The sequence below is a fragment of the Ceratotherium simum genome, chromosome 6 (genome assembly GCF_057802395.1).
Source record: "Ceratotherium simum simum isolate JZ-2026a chromosome 6, ASM5780239v1, whole genome shotgun sequence".
NCBI classification, from domain to species: Eukaryota; Metazoa; Chordata; class Mammalia; order Perissodactyla; family Rhinocerotidae; genus Ceratotherium; species Ceratotherium simum.
In genome coordinates, this window is record NC_141905.1 from 50976360 (window position 1) to 50997827 (window position 21468).

Here is a 21468-nt window from a genome sequence, read left to right on the forward strand (position 1 = left end):
GGAAAATAATGGAAGATAAGGGTTGCTTTAGCAAGGTTTGTTTGTATAGACTCTTTCTGGGTCCCATCTCATCTCTGGTAATAAGATTATTATCCCCTTCCTAGCATAGGAAGTGGGAAGGCAAAGAGATTTTCTTGTGTCTGATTCTTCTCAACTGCTTTTAGCTCAAAATAATCTTTATGCCAGAATGGCATATTTTGGGGTGGGATACTCTGAACCTCTTCAATAGCAAAAGGATACAAAGCAAAATCAGCAAGGGAAAAGGTATATTGGGAAAACACCAAAGAAAACCAGGTACAAGTTTCCAAAAATCCTATCCCAAAGGAGTCACAGAGAACGTACTTAATTCCTCCAGCATCGAATTGTGACAACACATTTGTCTACCAGGAAAGCTCATTAGAGACTCAATACTCAAGGTTTTTCATGGGACTTTTCATGTAGGCACCCTCAACCTAGTATGTTCTGTGGGAGATCAAGATTTGGCCACCCTGAAATCTATCTCTTTACCTTGGTTGTTTTTTCTGAGGATATTTGACCTCCCCCACTAACTGCCTAAAAAATTTGACATGGTAGCTCCTTCCTGGAACAGATCTATCATGATGGCTGTAAAGATAACATAGGGTAAATGTTACAATAGGAAAGGCACCAACAAGCCCCTCTTATCAGAAGTTCTGTCTCTCTGGCCACATTCTCTGGATGACCCTGCGAAGAGTTGCCAGACAATCATTTACATTTATAAGGGAAATCTCCATTTGTAAAGGTATCTCCCTCTCTGTTTGGAGAAGAGAGGGGGATGAGCTCATTTCTAGTGACTTATCAATGTGGAAGGTGAGGCCTTGAGCTACATAATAAACCTTACTCTTGTTTACTGTGCTTTAGTGGTAATCTCCTGTAACTGACTCCCCCCACCGCCAAAATCCTCCTTTGTCATTGGCTGAAAAAGATATTTAAGACGAGAATTTCTGCTATTGTGTTGAGAAACGCAGTGTCCCTGCTTTCTCCCATGTATACATGTTATTAAACTTGGTATTATTTTCTCCTGCTAACCTGTCTTGTTGATTATTTGGCCAGCCAGAAGAACCTTAAGGGAAAGGGCAGAGAGAGATTCTCCCTCTTCCCCCGACAGTACCAAAACTGCAGACTTTCAGAAAGAAAGCAGGAGGTCAGCATTAACCACAGTGTTTGCACAATTTAGGCACAGTGAGCCATTTTTATAAAGAATGGTGAGAACCGAAATCTAAGTTCCCAGAGGCCAGCCAAGGGCTAACTTTGCAAGCAGGCTTCTCTTAAAATAGTCTCAGGCCTGCTACGTTAACTCTTTTCTGCACAGATGGGTATCTTCAAGGAGAATCTACTTGAGTTGAAGTGCCTAGATCTTAATCCAAATTCCCTAGGGAGGGGACACTGAGATTTTCATCACTAGTTTGATCAACTCTGATCAGAGCACAAAGTCTCATTTTTCATAAAGACCTATTCAGAGCTTACTAGAAATCTACATGAATTTGTAGAGGAGGCATCTGGACAGACAACAATCTAAGAAGCCATTATTACTAAAGTGAGCCTAGCTCCCAGCTCAGGCCCCAATCTAATTAGTCTCTCTACTTTTCATCACATACATAATAACTTTCATGATAGAATGGCATTTGGAGTTTTGGGAATTCTCCTGTCATATTTTTCAAGCAAGTCAAGGTATTCAGTATCTGCATATTAGATCACCCCTGTTAAAAGGCAGAGGAAAAATATTTGATTAAAAATGAAAATATTAATTGATTCAATAAAAATGACAAGCATTTTTTTGTTCAAAACATCAAATAGGTACTTTAATTATGTTTCAAGTTTCTGAAGACAAAGAGGTTTAGAGTTATTTGTGTGATCTTTAATAGAAGAGTCAAAGAAGAGGCTCATGAGTCTGGTGGGAACTTGTTATACCAACTGGTTAAGGGGCGAAGGCCCAGCCAGTGATCTTTTTTCTTGTTCTGTTTTTTTTGAGGAAGATTGGCCCTGAGCTAACATCTGTTGCCAATCTCCCTCTTTTTTTCCTTTTTTTCTCCACAAAGCCCCATAGATAGTTGCATGTCATAGTTGTACATCCTTCTAGTTGCTCTATGTGGGATTCTTCCTCAGCATGGCTTGATGAGCGGTGAGCAGGTCCACGCCCAGGATCTGAACCGGGGAACCCTGGGCCGCTGAAGTGGAGTGCACAAACTTAATGGCTCTGCCACCAGGCTAGCCCCGCAGCCAGTGTTCTTAAGCAAAGACAAGAATCAGTGGGCCACTGGAGGACTGAAGTTTTCCTGATGAATGAGGACAGTTTAGCTATTCTTGACTGGGAAATACTAGAGAATAAGAAAAAACATTTGAAGGCAGGTTCATATTTTATAGAAGAGCGTGAGGCATTTCTCCATGCATTCTCTTTTCTGTGCATTAGGAAAAGGGTGGAGGTATCCACCCATTCTCTTGATGGGGGGAAAGGGCATAGGCACATGAAGTTATCAAAACAAGGTCTGTTAGAGTAGTGGCTATAAACATAGTTCCATATTCCAGGTTACATATTCATGGAATTTTAAACTCTAAAGGAACATGAAATTTTCCCTAACCTATCTTTTTTGTTATAGTCATGAGTAATGAGGCCCAGATGAGTGAAAGCAACTTACTCATCACACAGCCTATTTGCACAGGGGCACCTGCCTATAGGTCCAGTCCTCACTCCACAGTGCTGCATATTCTAAGGTTCTAAGTTCCAGTCCCCACAGAGAGGTAGCATGAAAAAGCTGCTGCTCATAATTTCCTTCTCAGAGAGTCTCCTCCTCAGAACAAAGACATCCCTCACAGTTAAAGTTTCATTGCCTTCAAACTGACATCTCCCAGCCAGATTTTTGTTTCCTTTTCTGGTTTCGATATTTCCACAGTTGTTATGGGGTTTTTTTCTCTCATACCAACCAATTTTGACCAACTCTACAATTCTTCTATTCTCTGAATACCAACTTGTTGTCCAACAATTCAATTCTATTCTGACACTAACTACCCGGAGTTTGCGTCAGTCTCCAGAGGTTTAAGGACACAGTCCCCCAGTACTGCCCTCTCTTCAGACACCAGTCACAAGTACCAGGTCCTCAGGTTACCCACACTTCTGTCTGACTTGGCTACAAATTCAAGAGTTCCAACAACCCCTTCCTCAGTTTCAGTAATTCACTAGAACAACTTACAGAACTCAGGTAAGTGCTTTACTATTACCAGTTTATTGTAAAGAATATAAGTCAGGAATAGCCAAATGGAAGAAATGCATGGGGCAAGGTGTGGAGGGTGGGTGGTGCAGAGATTCCATGCTCACTTCTGGCATGCCACCCTCCCAGCACCTTGAAATGTTCACCAACATAAAAGATCTTAGAACCCCGTTGTTCAGGGGTTTTTATGGAAGTTTACATTATTGTAGGCACGATTGATTAAATCAGTGGCCATTCCAGCCCTTCTCCCTCCCCAGAGGTTGGGGGGTGGGGCTGAAAGTTCTAACCCTCTAACCATGCCTTGGTTTTTCCAGCCGCCATCCTGAAGCTATCTAGGGAACCCCAAAAGAGTCAGCTCATTAGCATAAACTCAGGTATTGCTGAAAGAGGCTTGTTATGAATAACAAAAGATGCTCCTATCACTCAGGAAATTCCAAGAGTTTTAGAAGCTCTGTGCCAGGAACCAAGGACAAAGACCAAATATATATATTTTTATTATACCACAGCAGTCATACTCACATGGGGAAACAACTTGTGTGGGGAAGCAATCTGCCCCTGAATATAAGCCCCTCACTTGCCTAAGAAGCACCAAAAGGCACTGGATAAACCTGGAGGAGCTTCTCAGCTAGAACCAAGCACTGCTTAGCAATTGTGTATCTCACAGAAACCATAAGATAAAGCTCTTGGTGCACCTAGACTTCTGTGTCTAGCATATTTTAAAATTCTAGTACTTTTCTGGATTGCAAATTGCCAGGCAGATACCTCCTAAGAAAGGCAAGCTTTCTAACTCTTCTATTAGTGTTTTCTTAACTGGCATAGACCTAAAGAGAAAATAAAGCTGTCTTAAGAGCAAAAGCAATTTTATTCGTGTCATAGTCTAACCCAAGAACACAACACAGGAGAAGCTCACAGAACTGTGAACCAGACAAATCCAGCCTGGAGTTTGGGAGGAGCTGGGTGGGACAAGATAATAGGAAGAGTGAATTTAAATATATTCAGGCCAAATGGGATCACTCAAAGGTAGGTAGCAGAAGATAAGAATTTTAAAACGTAACCATTGTTTCAGTGGTTTCAACGGCCTGCTGAGTCTTTCCATCTGAAATAGTAACAGGAGAGGGAGAACGGAGAGACAAATGGGCCCCATTTGCAGGACGCCCTTTCCACCAAACACCCGTAACTGCCATGGGGAGAATTGCAGGGATGATGAAGGATGGAGGTTGCTTACTGTTAGCTCTTCCGAGAGATGAGTAGAAGAGGACCTGGTTGCTGGCCTAAGCCACAGTCTCAGGGGGTCCCATTAAATGCCCTGCAGGGCAGTGTTTGGGGGATGGGATACTGGTGAAAGAGATTCACTGCCAAGAGGCTCCCTTTTTCATTTACTGGGTTCCTGGTTATGAAATCATGTTAGTTCTATCTCTATGCATGGAGTTGACCAGAAACCCAGGCCCTGCCCAGTGCCCTCGTAGCCAGCCTGCTCAAGAAGCTTTTCAATGGCCTGTGCTTGGGTGTGTCCAGAGCCCCTGACTTGAAGCAGTCTGAGGAAGGCTCTCTGGACTGAAGCCCACATTAAGGTGCCCTGTTCCCAGAGGCTACAAGGCCACAGGCAGATTAGGCAGCTCCTCCCAGCAGTGCTAAAAATTGCCAAAGGGGGAAACCACGTGGGGAAACACTTGGCACCTGCCAGCTACTGGGCATCCTCCTTTGCCCCATCCATTGAGGGCCTGGGTCTCTCTCTCTCTCTCTCTTTCTCTCACACACAGATACACACTAAAAATGATAATGCCAATATTAATGCTGATAACTAATTTCTTATTCTGCTTGATAATGAGCTCACTCTGCTTTGATCTTTGATTACATTACCTTAGCATTCTCACTATAGTTCTATAAAGAGGAACTACTATAGCCACTATTATTGTCATCTTGCAAATGAAATATTTGGAAATTGGAGTAAATTGCTTAAAGTCATACAGCTAGAAAGTGGCAGAATTGGTTCATCAACCAGATTCTCTGACTCTATGCTTCCCAATCACAAAGGTATATAAGAATGAACTATCTTACTGCTCTCTGCTCAGTTTTGAAAAGGAATGGGAACTTGGAGGATTTTAAGTGCTTAGCATCCTATTTAAAGAGTAAAGACTGCTCTTTGGTGACGTTTCACCTCATAGTGTGACTATGGCTCAAAACCTAAAAAGTAAAAGACAACACAAGTCAGGGAGGATGCACCCGTATTCTAAGTAAAAGAAAATCTCTCCTGCTTGGTTGCAAGGCAGCCAAGCATTATTGTTTAGATTGTCCACTGGCTGAAGGGGCAAGGGATGGGAATAAAATCCAGCCCATGTTTGGCTCACCAAGGTAAGTGTCTTGGTGAAGGCCATATATACTCACAGAGAAGGACACCCTTTTCTAATTAGCATAAGCATCCTATGGCATGTGTGAGGCTGGGAGTAATTGTTTACAAAGAATTAAATTTGCTCTTTCCCAATTAAAACTGGGGATTCCCCAAGGTCATAGCATCCAATCTGAATGATCTTTACCTAATTCAGTGTTTGCCCTCTGGATTAATTCCTTAGAACCACCATTAATAGTACTACAAAGTAGGTAGCTTAAAACAATAGAAATATATGCTCTCTCAGTTCTGGATGCCAGAAGTCTGAAATCAAGGTGTTAAGAGGGCCATGCTCCCTTTGAGGCTCTGAGTAGAATCTTTTCCTGCCTCATCTTAGCTGCCAATCTCAGCCTCCATCTTCACATGGCCTTTTCCCCTGTGTGCCTTCACATCATCTTCCCTCTGTGTGTCTGATTCTGTGTCTCTTCTCCTCTTCTTGCAGGACATCAATCATATTGGATTAATGCCCACCCGATGACTTCATCTTAACTTGATTATATCTGCAAAGACCCTATTTCCAAATAAGGTCACATTCACAGTTTCCAGGGTAGTAGGACTTCAAAGGATCTTTTTGGTGGATACAATTCAACCCATAATCCCCTCCAACGTGTCATGGATAAAATGGGTATAAAGGAGCAGGTGAGTCAAAATCTATTCCTGATCCATTCTCTTTTGGGTTGCTGATAACTCTAAGATACAACTCTGTGAGAAAAAGGAGAAGAGCACGCCTAATATTGAGTTTATCAAGAAAAGTAATCTCTGGGGGCCAACTTGCTTTTAACTATAGTCAGTTAGTTGTTTGTTTGCAAAAGTAGTTAGATACTGCATTACTAAAGCCCACCCTATAGGTAACATCTCTGATGACTCTTGGGTCACCATGATAATGGTGCGGTGATCAATTTTTTCAGGAACTGAGAGTCGACTCCTTGTCCACTTCTGGCCGATTTAGACCACCGTCTCATTAACTGGGCCTGCAAGAATGACTGATAAATGAGCATTTGATGTCAGGGAGCTAAAAACTCCACCCTCAGATCATGGGAATGCCACAATTTTGTGAACATGCGTCCTATGAAGAGCCACGAAGCTGGACTAACTCACACAGATCATCAGTTACCTCACTTCACCTTACCTCCAATCATCTATTCCAACACTTCAGACCATCTTGCCCCCTATCCTGTAAATATCCCTGAGTCTCCATTTTCGGGAAGGCAGATCTGAGATTGATTCTCTTGCCTCCTCCCTAAGCTGCCTTGTGATTAAATCCTTTCTCTTTGCAAACATCTTGTCTCAGTGATTGGCATAATCCTGCGGCGAGCAAAACAAATCTGGTTTGGTAAAAATTTTAACAGGAAAATGAAACTAGAAATGTTTATTTCACTACTTCCTCCTTGAGGAAAGGGGCAGTTGTTTCCAAATTTTAATGGACCAACTTGGAAAAATGGTGAAAGGTGGGACACGGCTCCTCCTTCCCCCAAGTTCATTTCTCCTGATAGCATTGTTATTTTTCAAAATGTGTGATCTATTATAGCAATTGGAGCATTTTGAGGAGGGAAAGTTTCATGCAGTGTTGATAAGTCATTGGCAGATCTAATCCCTTCCAGCTGGTATTCAAACCTAATGGAACGAATTTGCTGACATCATAATATCGATAATTTTTTCTAAGGCTTCACAGCCTAGTGTGGTGTCTCCTATCTCCATGAACACTTGAATCTCAGAGAGGCCAGAGGTAATTGAAGTGGGATGCTGTAGTGGCAGCACCAAGCATCTGAAATTTGGAATGATGTTGACAATGTTGAACTTGACATGAGCCCTGTGCTCCTGGAAAACAGCTACGGTCAAAAAATCTACCCCTTCTCCCGATTTTTGTGTCTGGAAATGTCAAGAATTTAGCTAAGCTACTCTGTAGTATTGCTGCCTCAGCATCCATTTCATTTAACCAAATGGCTGTGGGGGCCTTAAACTGACACTAGCCACCTCATGCAAGTGCATGCCCTAGATAGCAGCCTACAGAGTCACAAGCAAATGTAAGTTCCTGATATGACCTCCCCAACAGTCTTTGTGATAACAATCTCCCCCACCTCCCAGGGCCTTCCCCTTCTGCCCAACCCCACTTGGATAAGACCTCTGTGGAACTTAACAATCCCCACCCCCCAATTTTGGTTTGAATTCATCAATAGGGCCTTGGCCCAGGAACCCCTAAATACTCCACCCACTGACCCTAGTAAAGGTGTGTGCCCCAGGTCCTGCTTCTCTCTCTCTGCCTGCACCCTGCCTTGACCTCCCCTTGTGGTTCCTCAAGGCATGCTGTGTACTTCCTCCAGGACTTGTGAGTAATAAACTTCTCTATTTCAATTTCTCTTGTGGTCTTTTGTTAAACTGCAAATTTAATAAACATTCCCATATTACTTAGATAACACAAAGCCAAACACAGACCGTCCAAATTCCCATTCTGTGTCTCATAAATGGTTAGCTGAACTATTTGTCCCCACTGATCCATCAGAAGAAAATCCCTATAAATTTACCTTGACCAAATTTCTCTCCTTCCCCACAGGACTCTGAAATTTGACCTACCCCTAAGGTTAAACAAACACTGGAATGTCAAAAAATCCCTCTCAAAACTTGGCTGATGGCACAGATATTCCTGCTCAAATGTTGGATCTCATCACCTACTCCCCTCCTCTCCCACACCCAGTTAGTTCTTTGTAGCCTTGTTTACTCCTTCTTATATTTAACAGAAAAACCCTTTTCTGACTAATCTTGGAGACATTTGCAGATCTTATGATCAGAGCCATCTCCCGATTGCCATGGTCACCCCCCCCCCCATTGCAATAGTCCCCCTGCAATGGTCTTTTTTTTTTTCAATTAAACTTTATTTTTCAGAGCACTTTTAGGCTTATAGAAAAAATGCACAGAAAGTACAGAGTTCTAATATACCTTCCCCCTCCACACCCTTACCCCTCCTACAGTTTCCACTGTTATTAACATCTTGCATTCCTGTGGTATATTAGTTCCAATTGATGAACCAATATTGATACATTATTACTAACTAAAGTCCATAATTTACATTGGGGTACACTCTTTGTATTGTACATAACATCGTGTATCTACCATTACACTATCATAAGAAGAGTCACTCCCCTAAAATTGCCCTGTGCTCCATCTATTCATCCATTCCCACTCTCCCTAAACCCCTGGCAACCACTGATCTTTTTACTATTTCTATAGCTCAGGTTTTTCCAGAACGTCATATAAGTGGAATCATATAGTATGTAGCCTTTTTAGATGCTTTCACTTAGCAATGTGCATGTAATGTTCCTTCATGTCTTTTCGTAGCTTGATAGCTCATTTCTTTGTACTGCTGAATGATATTCCATTGTATGGATGTACCACAGTTTATCCTCTCATCTGCTGAAGAACATCTTGATTGCTTCCAATTTGGGCAATTATGAATACAGCTGGTGTAAACATTTATGTGCAGGTTTTGTGTGAACATAAGTTTTCAACTCATTTGGGTAAATACCTTGCAGCAAAATTGCTGGATTATATGACAAGCCTATGTTTAGTTTTGTAAGAAGCTGCCACATTGTCTTCCAAAGTGGCTGCACCATTTTGCATTTCCACCAGCAATGAATTAGAGCTCCTGTTGCTCCACATTCTCATCAGTAGTTGGTGTTGTCAGTGTTTTGGATTTTAGCCATTCTAAGAGGTGTGCAGTGATATCTCTTTGTTGTTTTAATTTGCAATTCTCTAATAATACGTGATGTTGAGCATCTTTTCATATGTTTATTTTCCATTTGCATATCTTCTTTGGTGAGGTGACTGTTCAGATCTTTTGCCCATTTTTTTTAATTGGGTTTTTGTTTTCTTGTTGAGTTTAAAGAATTTTTTGTGTATTCTGGATACAAGTCCTTTAACAGATATTTATTTTGCATACATTTCCTCCCAGCTTGTGGCTTGTCTTTTCATTTTCTCAACAGTGTCTTTCACAAAGCAGAAGTTTTTAATTTTAATGAAGTTCTACTTATCAAGATTTTTCTTTCATGGATGGTGCTTATGGTATTGTATCTAAAAACTTATAGCTAAACCCAAGGTCACTTTGATTATATCTCATGTTATCTCCTAGAAGTTTTATAGTTTTGCATTTATATTTAGGTCTATGATCCATTTTGAGTTAATTTTTGTGAAAGGTGTAAGGCCTGTGTCTAGATTCTTGTTTTTTGTTCTGTTTTGTTTTTGCATAAGGATGTTCAGTTGCTTCAACACTATTTGCTGAAAAAACTATCCTTTCTCCATTGAATTGCCTTTGCTCCTTTTTCAAAGATGAGTTGACTATATTTGTGTGGGTCTATTTCCTGGCACTCTTTTCTGTTCCATTGATCTATTTGTTTATTCTTTTGCCAATACCACACTGTCTTGATTATTGTAGCTATATAGTAAGTCTTGAAGTAGGGTAGTGTCAGTCGTCTGACTTTGTTCTTCTTCCATATTGTGTTAGCTATTCTGGGTCTTTTGACTTTCTATAAAAACTTTAGAATCAGTGTGTTGATATCCACAAAATAATTTGCTGAGATTTTGATTGAGATTGCCTAGAATCTTAAATCAAGTTGGGAAAAACTGACATCTTAACCATACTGAGTCTTCCTGTCAATAAATATGGAAAATTTTCCCGTTAGATCTTATTTGATCTTTCATCAGAGTTTTGTAGTTTTCCTCATGTAGACCTTGTACATATTTTGTTAGATTTATACCTATGTATTTTTTTGGTGCTAATATAAATGGTTTGTGTTTTGAATTTCAAAGTCTAATTGTTCATTGCTGGTATATAGGAAAGCAGTCAACTTATGTATACTAACCATGTATCCTACAATTTTGCTATTATTGTGTATTAGGTCTAGGAGCTTTTTTATTGACTGCTTGGGATTTTCTACATAGAAATCATGTTATCTGCAAACAAAAACAGTTTCGTTTCTCCCTTCCCAATCTGTATACCTTTTATTTTATTTTCTTGTCTTATTGTATTAGCTAGACATTCTACTACAATAGCGATAGGAGTGGTGAGAGGGAACATCCTTGCTTTTTTCCTGATCTTAGAGGGAAAGCATCTAGTTTCTCACCATTAAGTTTGATAGTGACTAAATATGATGTTAACTATAGGTTTTTTGTATATGTTCTTTATCAAGTTGAGGAAGCTCCCCTCTGTTCTTAGTTTACTGAGAGTTTTTATAATGAATGAGTGTTGGATTTTCCTTTTCCTGCATCAGTTGATATGATCATGTGACTTTTTACCCCTTAGATTTTTGATGTGATAGAATACATTAATTGATTTTTAAATGTTGAACCAACACTACAAACTGGAAATAAATCTCATCTAGTTATGGTATATTATTCTTTTTATATGTTGTTGGATTCAATTTGCTAATAGTTTGTTGAGGATTTTTGCATCTGTGTTCATTAGAGATATTGATCTATAATTTTCCTTCCTGCTGCTGTCATTGTTTGCTTTTGGTATTAGGGGAATGCTGGCTCAGAGAATTAGTTAGGAAGTATTTCCTCTGCTTCTATTTTCTGAAAGAGATTGTAAAGCATTGGTATCATTTCTTTCTTAAATGTTTGGTAAAATTCACCACTAAAACCATCTGGGCCTGGTGTTCTCTGTTTTATAAGGTTATTACTTATTCATTCAGTTACTTTAATAGATATAGCCCTACTCAGATCACCTCTTTCTCCCTCTGTGAGTTTTGATATTGTTTATTTCAAGGAATTCATCCATTTCATCTAGGTTATTTTTGCTTCACAGACAGGCCACAGGACATGGAGGGCAAGGAGAGACCAAAGAAAGAGACAAACCGCTCCAGATTGGTGGGTGGCAGTCTTAATAAGCAAGAGAACTTACATACAAGGTTTGCCTTGGTTGGTTGCAAGACAAGTAGATCTCTGCACCCACCTGCTAGAAACCTAAAAGTTTACATAGAGGCCTAAACTGGGTTCAGTCATATGTACAGTCCAGATGGTCTCAACAACACATCTCTCTCTCAAGGCTATGTCCTTAAAACAACTCCTAGTGTGGGAATGGTGGGCAGAATGTACATTCCAAGGACAGGGGAGGGGGTAAGGAGCCTTCAATTGCCCAGGTACAACTCGGGGGTTAATTTGCTGTCACGTCCTCTCGATGACCTGCTCCAACAGATATCAAAAATGTGGGGATAGAGCTGTTCATAATAATCCTTTATTATCCTTTTAATGTCCTCACAAAAGATATGAAGAATCTAAGCTCAAAGAACTTAAACAACTTACACAGCATCACAACTTACACAAAGAGTATGTGCTAATTTCATTTGCCATGAAGTCCTCAGGCTCTAGGTTCTTATTTGTAAGGTTTCCTCTCTTTTTCTGTATAAGTCAGGTTCCTAGAAGGAAACTGATGTCAAAATCAAGCTGAGCAATTGAAGAAAGTTGAATAAAGAGGTGGGTTGAGTTTAGAGATAATAAGAGATGGTATAATACCCTGAGGCTAGTATTGCACTAACCTAAAGAGGCAAGAGAAGGGAGAAGTTACAGGGACATAAAGAGAGAACTGTAAATAGCGGGTGAACTGACAGCAACTGTGGACTTCATTAGAGGAAAGTTCTGGAGGGTGGAAGCCCCAGAAGTAGATGTTTGAGAATACTGCTCCCTCTCTCTGATCTCCTGTTATGTTTCCTTTTGGCCAAACCCACTGGAAGATGACAGTGGACATCATTGATGTATACAAAGGTGGGTGGAGAAGGATGAAGAACGGATCTGAAGGGGAAAATGGAAACAATCTGGTACTGATTCCATGATCTTATGACACACACATTACTTGATTTTCAGAAATGCATGGTCAAAAGCAAACTCTTAAAGATGGAGGAGAAAGAAACACAAAGAAGTAAATAAAAATAAAACATTTTGGTGTATATCTTCCCTAAGAAGCAAACTTATAAAACCATTCTCATTTGTCACTACCAAATCTTTAGCCTGCCTAAATCTGTGCCCTTAGCCTGCCTTCCCTTCCATAATTTGGAAGAATTATCCCTATTGTAGAAAAAAAAAAACAGTCAAGCATCACAATTTTGTTCTGGTTTACATTGTATTTCACCTACTCAAAGACTTCTTTCCAGTAATTATCAGCTCCCTTTATATCATCAGTTTTTCCATCCTTACTGAATCACTCCCATCAGCATATGAACACTCATTAATATCATCCAGTTTCAAAAATAATCTCCTCTCATCTATCTCCAGCTATACCCACCCAAGTTTTTGCTTTTACAGTGAAATTTCTTAGAGGAATTGCCTCTTCACTTCTTGTTTTCTCCTCAAATCATTCCAAATGATCATTTCCATCAGTCTTTTTTTTTTTTTTTTTTGTGAGGAGATCAGCCCTGTGCTAACATCCGCCAATCCTCCTCTTTTTTTTGCTGAGGAAGACGGCCCTGGGCTAACATCTGTGCCCATCTTCCTTCACTTTATATGGGACGCCGCCACAGCATGGCTTGCCAAGCAGTGTGTCGGTGCGCACCCGGGATCCGAACCAGCGAACCCCGGGCCGCCGCAGCGGAATGCGCGCACTTAACCGCTTGCGCCACCGGGCCGGCCCCCCTCTATCAGTCTTGACGTTTACCTCTTACAAAAGTCACCAATCACCAACATGTTGCCAAACCCAGTGGTCACTTTTATGACTCATTTTAGCTCTTTCTCAAGAACTAATCTCACCACTTCCTCTTTGAAACATTTTTTACTGGTTCTTAGGGTAGCACCACCATCTGGTTTTCTTCTTGCCTCACAGGCCTCTCCTCAGCCTCCTCTGCTGCTTCTTATCCTCTATCCAATCTCTGAAAGTCACTGTGCCCCAAGGCTCTCTCTGGGCATGCCCTCTCTTCTACACCTACACTCTTTCTATAGGTAATGGCATTCAGACCCTAGGCTTTCAGAATTTCCTGTATGGTCAGGACTGCCAGATTTATCACTGCAGCCTTGACCTGTGAACTCTAGACTCATCTATCCAACTATTACCTCAACAGCTTCACTTGAAAGTCCAGAAGGCATCTCAATTTATTCCGAAACAGAACTCTTGACTTCTTCCATAAACCTATTTCTCCTATTGTCTTCCACAACACAATAAGCATTACTACTGTCCAATAAATTGCTCAAGCCAAAAACTACTATAATCCTCATTTCTCTCCTTACCCTATACTGCAAATCCAATCATCAGCAAATCTTTTTGACTCTACCTTCAAAAATATACTCCAAATCTGTTCACTTCTCTCAATCACTTCTGCTATCACACTAGTCCTGGCCTCCACCACTCCTTGCCTGAATCACAGCAATAGCTCCCTAACTGATCTAGCAGTTTCCACACTTGACTTCCTAAAATCCAACCTTCATACAGCAGCCGGAATGATTCTGTCCAAATATATACAAAATTAAGTCATTCATCTGCTTAAACTCTCTCCGACACACACCCCTGCCCATTGCTTCTTATGTCACTTAGAACAACATCCATGTTCCTTATCCTATCCGACAGGCCCCATGTGATCTGATCCTTGTCTAATCCTCAGACATATCTCACGTGACCCTCCTCGTGCATCAGCCATATCAGCTTCTTTTTCTTAAACAAGCCAAGTTCATTCCTGCCTCAAGGCCTTTGCAATTGCTCTTCTCACTGATTGGAAAGGTGCCCCCAACCCCCAGATCTTTGAAGATCTAGTTCTTTCTTTCTTTTCTTTTTTTTTTTTTTTGTGAGGAAGATCAGCCCTGAGCTAACATCCATACCAATCCTCCTCTTTTTGCTGAGGAAGACCGGCCCTGGGCTAACATCCATGCCCATCTTCCTCCACTTTATATGGGACACTGCCACAGCATGGCTTGACAAGCAGTGCCTCGGTGCATGCCCGGGATCCAAACCTGGGCCGCCAGCAGCGGAAAATGTGCACTTAACTGCTACGCCGCTACGCCACAGGGTCGGCCCCAATCTAGTTCTTTCTTACCATTTAGGCTGCAGCTTAAATATGTCCTCCTCAGAGAGTCTTTTTCAAACTACACAACTTAAAGTAACTCTAGCTCCTCTCTGATCACTACCAAATACTCAGGCAGATCCAGACCAATACACTCAGTTTTAATTTCATCAGGACAGCAGTAATCATGACTGGGTAGTGTCATACAAGGATATTTTCTTCTATGGTCCCATATTTTGAGTTTATTGTTGTCTTCTCCCACTGGAATGTGAACTGCGAGAGAGTAAGGACCTGTCTGTCTACTTTGTTGCTTTATCCCTACTGCCTAAGATGGGCAGTATAATAAATACCTGGCCCAGTATTTATTGAACAAGTGAATGAGAGAGATATAGATAGATACATAAATTCATTTATTTGATCAACAAACATTATGGATATGTATATGTACAGACACACACAATAATATTTGTCCATATTTCAAATACTTGTTTAACAAGTGAATTATATTTACATAGCTGCTATCTATCACTTTAGACTACTAGTTAAGGGTGTAAACTTTGAAGCCAGGCTGCCTAGGTTCAAATTCTACCTCTGCCACCTTGACCTTGAACAAGTTACTTAATGCTCCAGCTGAAAATTGGGGATAATAATACTCCTGCCCTATAGGGTGTTGTGTGGGTTATGTGAGTTAATACATGTAAAGCCCCTCGGACAGTGCCTGGCACATAATTAGTGCTCAATCGATGTTGGCTCTTGTTTTTATTATCATTATTTATCTTCTATTATATTTTACACATGACAGAACACACGATAGCCTGCATTTGTCTTAGCCATAGAGCTTGATCATCTGCTCATATCAATTAATGTGCTTCTGCATGTTTAATAAACACCCTTGAACTACAAAACTGCTACTGATGAGAAGGGAGCACACTGTGTACTTTAGGAGGTGAAAGAATTCAAAATCATTATAAAACAACTTAGATTCAAATATAACATTGAAAATCAAAATCATATTTTTGGCATAGAGTGAAATTGTGAGCTCTTCCTCTTTACTGATAACGGTGCTCATCTTCCTTGGGGATGCTCACTTGCCAAAAGCTAATGCTTCTCTCTCACCCTCTTCCCCTTTCCCTCTCCTCTTCCTGCCTCTGCCCCTGCCCCTCTTGCCCCCTGACTGATATGCATACATTTAGAAAGACTGGCAGGAAGTTGAGTCAACTGTTCAGTGAAATCTAGGAGTGAATCTAATCTGGGTGTAAAGAAATGGTCTCTTGCACATAGGTTGGTCTGGCTAGGACTGCTGAGTAAATCTTTAGTCAGTGTTGTTCAGATTGAGTGCCAGCTTCCCATATTAGCATCAAGAATTTATCCTTCTCCCATGTCTGATCCATCAGAAAATATCCTCTCACCACTTCCTCTGAGACACCTTGAAATAGCATGCAAAAGAGGCCATGAGACCCATGGCTTAGGTTACTAGCATGTGAGGATGGCTAAGGACTGTAAAGTTGCTCGTCTTCTCCCTGTCTAACCTCTTCTCAGAAGTGGTCAAATGGCCATGCTCCAAAGCTGCCGCTTTGTACATCTGCTCACTCACATCCCATGTGTTCACTTTTCTTCTCCTACAGTGAAATCACCAAACATTCCTTGGAAAATATCTTGCCACTGCTGAAATGCCCTTTTATCTGGTATTTATATGATGAAGACAGTTCCTTTGGATTATTTAGAAGACAGAGTGTGTGATCAGGTAGAATTTTCAAAGACTGAATTCAAAGCTATCATGTACAATCTGTTTGCCTATGTTATACACCTAGGAGGCCAGAACAAGGCAGCTCTGAATACTCACACCAAGCAGACCAGTTTATCCTGCATGAGCAGGCCCGCCAAGGCAAAATCAGAAATCTAGTGGCCAACTATGCAGGTCTACTATTATATGGGCATACTTTCAGAAGCATAGGCTTATACCAAGAAGGTGGGAAATCTTTGCAAGAAGTTTGCAAGCTCCTATAGAATTGAATGCCCTCAGATTGACTATGAAGGATGGGTGCTTTTTAAATGGGGAGAAAAGTATTATGAACAGGCTAAGGTGTACTTCGAGAAGGCTCTGGAAAAGAGACCCACCAATGCAGAGCTCTCCCTAGGATTGGTGATCACAGTCTATCATCTGGATGACAAAGCGTCAACAGAGAACACCATTCGCCCTCTGAGTCAGGCCATCCGGCTCAGTCCTGACAACCACAGTATATGAATGTTCTCCTAGCTCTCACTCTTCAGAAGATCAAGAAGGAAGTAGAAGGACAAAAGCTAGTGCAAGAGGCCTTGAAAAAAACACTGTGTCCAACAGATGTACTCTACAGTGCAGCCAAATCTTACCAAATTAATGGTACACTGGACCCAGCTATAGAATTACTTTAAAAGGCTTTAGAATCAGGGCCAAACAATGCCTACCAACATCTCCAGACTGGATGCTGCCACAGAGCAAAAACCAGACAAAGAGAGAGGTCAAGAAAATGCTCAACTAATGAGGATGAAGAACCACAGAAATAATGACAAATGCTTTGGATCACTTTAGGTAAGTTGTTGAATTGAATGTTCACCTCCCCCGTGCCGGCTTGGACCTTGCCTGCCTCCATATCATGACAAGTCAGTAGGATGAGACGGAGTATTACTTCCAGAAAGAATTCAGTAAGGATCTGACTCCAGCAGAGAGACAAATGCTCCGTGTGCGGTACAGCAACTTTCTGCAGTACCAGAGGATGTGCAATGACACTGCCATCCGCCATTACCTGGAGGGCTTGAACAGAAATGGGACAGTGACTGAGAAGGAATAACTGATCATAAATTTAAGAAGAACTGCCAAGAAATAACTCTCTGAAAAGGCCTCAGACGCTGTGGGTTGGCAACTCTCCAGATTCATTCGTGAACTGATAGAAAAGGGCACCCAACAGCTGACGGCTCAGAGAGAGGACTGGATGCCTGCTGGACGATCCAGCCTCAGACCCTGGCCGATTTGTCCCCCTGCATCTCTGGCTGGGAAGGGCAGTAAGGAAATGGTAGAGGGTACAGGTGGGGCCCACCTCCCAAGAGCAGAAGGCCCTAGAAAGAGTGTATAACCAGGCTTCTGAGCTTCAGAGAGAGAAGAGAGAGCGCAAGAGAGAGGGGTAGGAGGCCTGGTTTGGTGGTCATGAAGGAGACAGAAACAGGGGGACAGAGAAGCCACAACTCACAGGAGCAGGGTCGAATGGCGGGGCTTTTCATTTTGCTGCCTCCTTTTCCAGGTTCCGAAAATTCTCTCATCTAGATCTGGAAATTCAGAATCACTTTTGCTCTGGCCTATAGATAGTTTGAGCAAAAGCTCCTTTGAGGGAACGCACTTGCTTTGGGACTATGTGATTCTGGCTTATGCTCAGCTTGCATCCTCCAGATGCCCAGCTGTCACCCAGGGCCTTGCACACGGCCTGGCACACAATAGACACTCCATATTTGCTGAGTGAAGAGAATGCCTCTGATGACTGGGCCTCTTTCCTTGCTCCTTAAACTCCAAAATGAATTCCATATAAATCAAAGTTTTCAATGTTTAAAAAATAGAAATAGTGAAATTACTACAAGAACTCTCGAGAAAATTTTTTAAATCATGAGGTCTAGAAGTTGTAAGTACGAAATGAAACACAAAAGGCAAAAGATATTAATTAATTCAACTACATTAAAAACATATTGCATGAAAGAGACCTTTAGAAAGTCAAAAGGTGATGACAAACTTAAAAATACTATTTCAACACAGTAGTAGGTGAAAAGATTAACTTCCTCAATGCTGAAATAGTTCCTGTTATCAATAAGGAAAAATCAACTCAGTGGAAACATGGGCAAAAGTCAGGAATAGACAGAAAAGGAAACTCACTTTAAACCTGTGAAATGATTGTCAATGTCATTCCTATTTAGAGCAAAGCAAATCAACACTACAAGGGAGGCCATCTCAGGTCAATAAAGAAAACACCTTCCCTAAGAGTGTGCTAGCAAGGATGTGGGTAAACAGGCTCTATTGTGCATTGCCATTGAAATGGTCAAGTGTATAGATGGAGGGAATGTGTTGCTGGCCATTAAGTGCACATGAATCTTTACCCCAGTGATTCCACTCTTATTAATTTACTCTGTGTATGCATGCGAAGACATGTACATGGATATTCATGAAGCTTTGTTTATAATAACAAAGGACTGAAAATTCAAATATCCATCATTAGGGGCTTCATTTATTCAATTTTAATATTTCATACATAGAACAACCATGCAGCTGTTTTAAAAAATAATAAGGCAGGGGCCAGCCCCGTGGCTTAGCGGTTAGTGCGCGCGCTCCGCTACTGGCGGCCCAGGTTCGGATCCCAGGCGTGCACCGACGCACCGCTTGTCCAGCCATGCTGAGGCTGCGTCCCACATACAGCAACTAGAAGGATGTGCAACTATGACATACAACTATTTACTGGGGCTTTGGGGGAAAAAAAGGAGGAGGATTGCCAATAGATGTTAGCTCAGAGCCGGTCTTCCTCAGCAAAAAAAAGAGGAGGATTAGCACGGATGTTAGCTCAGGGCTGATCTCCCTCACAAAAAATAATAATAATAAGGCAGTTCTAAAGTTAGAAATATAGAATACTATCTCTGAAATATATTAGAAAATAAAAAATAGAAGTACAGAAGAGTATGTACAGCATGCTAACATTATTCAAAAGAAGGAAGGAAGGGCCAGAGGGGAAAGAAAATAAAAGCATATCACAAGGCTGTATAGACTATTTGGGGAAGGCTATATTCCTTCCGGAGTAGCCTCTAAAGAGGGAACTGGTTATCTGGGAGTCTGTATGGGAGGAAGGCTTACTTTCAACTGTATATATTTTTGAATTTTGAATTTGATACCAAGAGGAAATATTACATAATAAAATAAAGTAAGTAACAAAACGAATTCAAAACAAAGATTGTCAGGCCAGAATGCTCTGACCACCCCATTGGTGTCCATTCTGCAAATAGTTCCTAGTGTGTGCAAACCACACTAATCAGCGTTTGAAAATCTCTGCACATAACCAACTAGTCTCTATTTCCGGGTCCTTCCCCATGCCTGAATCTCTACCACCACCACCACCCACTCACCCCACCTCAAACATGCACAAAATGTTCTCCAACTCTTTTCACCAATCCATAACTTTGTTCATCAAAATTGATTTTTGAAAGTTGAACTGCCTCCTGGAAGTTTGCTCTGACCACTCTCCTCCATCTGTCTTAATCTCCTCTGGCTCTTTTGCCATCAGTATTAGGAAATTTACTTTTTGTGCAACAAACTTTTCCTGGGCTCTAGGAAGAAATGGAAGTAATATGATAAGTGAGAGTGTACCAAAATGAAAGGCACACATCTTTAACAGTTCACACTGTAATATGGTGCTTCTGCTGACAGCACACACAACCTCGGTTGTCTCATGTCCCAATAATAGCTTCATCCATTCCACGTGCTTTCCAGTTTTGAAGAGCTTTCCTCTCTGTTGTTAGATGTCTGAAAGTTTAATCTTGCAATCAGATTAGGAACTTCCGAAAGGCAGAGACCAGGGTTTTTATTTCATAGTGATAAATACCTGTCCTGATACTGAGGGGCAATTTTAGTCTGCGTTGCTTGGCCTGGCATGAGTATGGGGGTCTCTACCTGTAGCCCTTTAGTAAGTACAACAGGAGTCTAAAGAAAGGTGGAAATTCTGGTTGGAAACTGTGAAAAACCCTAGAAGCTTTGCTTCCAGAGACCCGGTGAGGCAGCTAAGAGAGGTGGAAATATTCCTACTGTCAACTTCAGAAAAAATCCAGAATTCATATACATGCAGAGAACACATAAACATTCCTACACATTTCCTCTGACTACCCTTGCTGTCCCTTGTACCTTTATGTGGCCTTTTTCACCTCTCTTTTACCTACCAATGCTTCCCTGATAATCTACTTCTAAAACTCTTTTTATTCTCAGAATCAAACATTGACAAATATTTGAGGCATTCTTTGAGGACACTAATGTTTTGAATAAATGGTCTCCAAAGAGCAACAAAGGTCCTATATGTTGGTCCTATCTGGGACCAACAAGGTAAAAACAGAACCCCTACTCCATGGCAGAAGAGGTCAGAATAAGAGAGTAAATGTCAAAAAGAACCTCCTAGAGGATGGAGCCAGGGGATGTGGAGAATCACGGCAAGAGAGTTCCCATCAGAGAGCAGAATCAGGGTCTAAATTAGAAACTTCCACCACTGCCAGGTAGAGGATCTTCAAAATGCCTATCCAGCAGAATTTCATCATTGCTACCAACTTATGACCTCTGAGATGCCTCCATGTTCCCATTTTTCAATTTGGACTGTGTATTATGGTTATCATGCGCCACCATTGCACGTGGCTCACATGAATTATCTAATCTTATCTGGTCTTTTAGTGTTTTTATCACCAGATCACAAGGAGTCACACCCAGACCACTGGGGAGAACAGTGCATCACCCAGAGATCCCTGACCATGAGCTGGTATAATGATTACTTTGACTCTGGGTTGACTCCCTTGGGAAGGTCTGAGTATGCACTGTGTTTGGGAAGAAGGGTACACTGTGGATATTTAGGGCCAGAGTAGGATACTGTGATAGAAACAGCTCATGTCCCACCCAAATGAGTGCTCCCGCTTCCATAGTGTGAAGTTGTTATTGGCAGGGGGGCTTCCCAGTCTGGAACTACATTTCCCAACCTCCCTTGACATCTAAGTGGGCCGGGAATTGCTTGGCCCCACCCTTAGCATTTCTGATTCACTAGAAATGGATCTAGAATGGATCCTTAGAATTTGATTTTGTAGCAGGTTCCCAGATGATGCTGGTACTGCTGGTGGTTGATGACAATGT

General features: G+C 41.3%; 1 protein-coding gene across 1 annotated transcript in view; it reads left to right on the top strand.

Moving 5' to 3' along the window:
- The window catches only part of LOC101402871 (protein IFIT1 homolog B), a 62954-nt gene that overhangs the window by 20895 nt on the left and 20591 nt on the right, over positions 1 to 21468 (top strand). Inside the window, 1 exon segment of the mRNA XM_087432249.1 lies at positions 6053 to 6249. The gene's annotated coding sequence lies outside the window, so the exon portion shown is untranslated.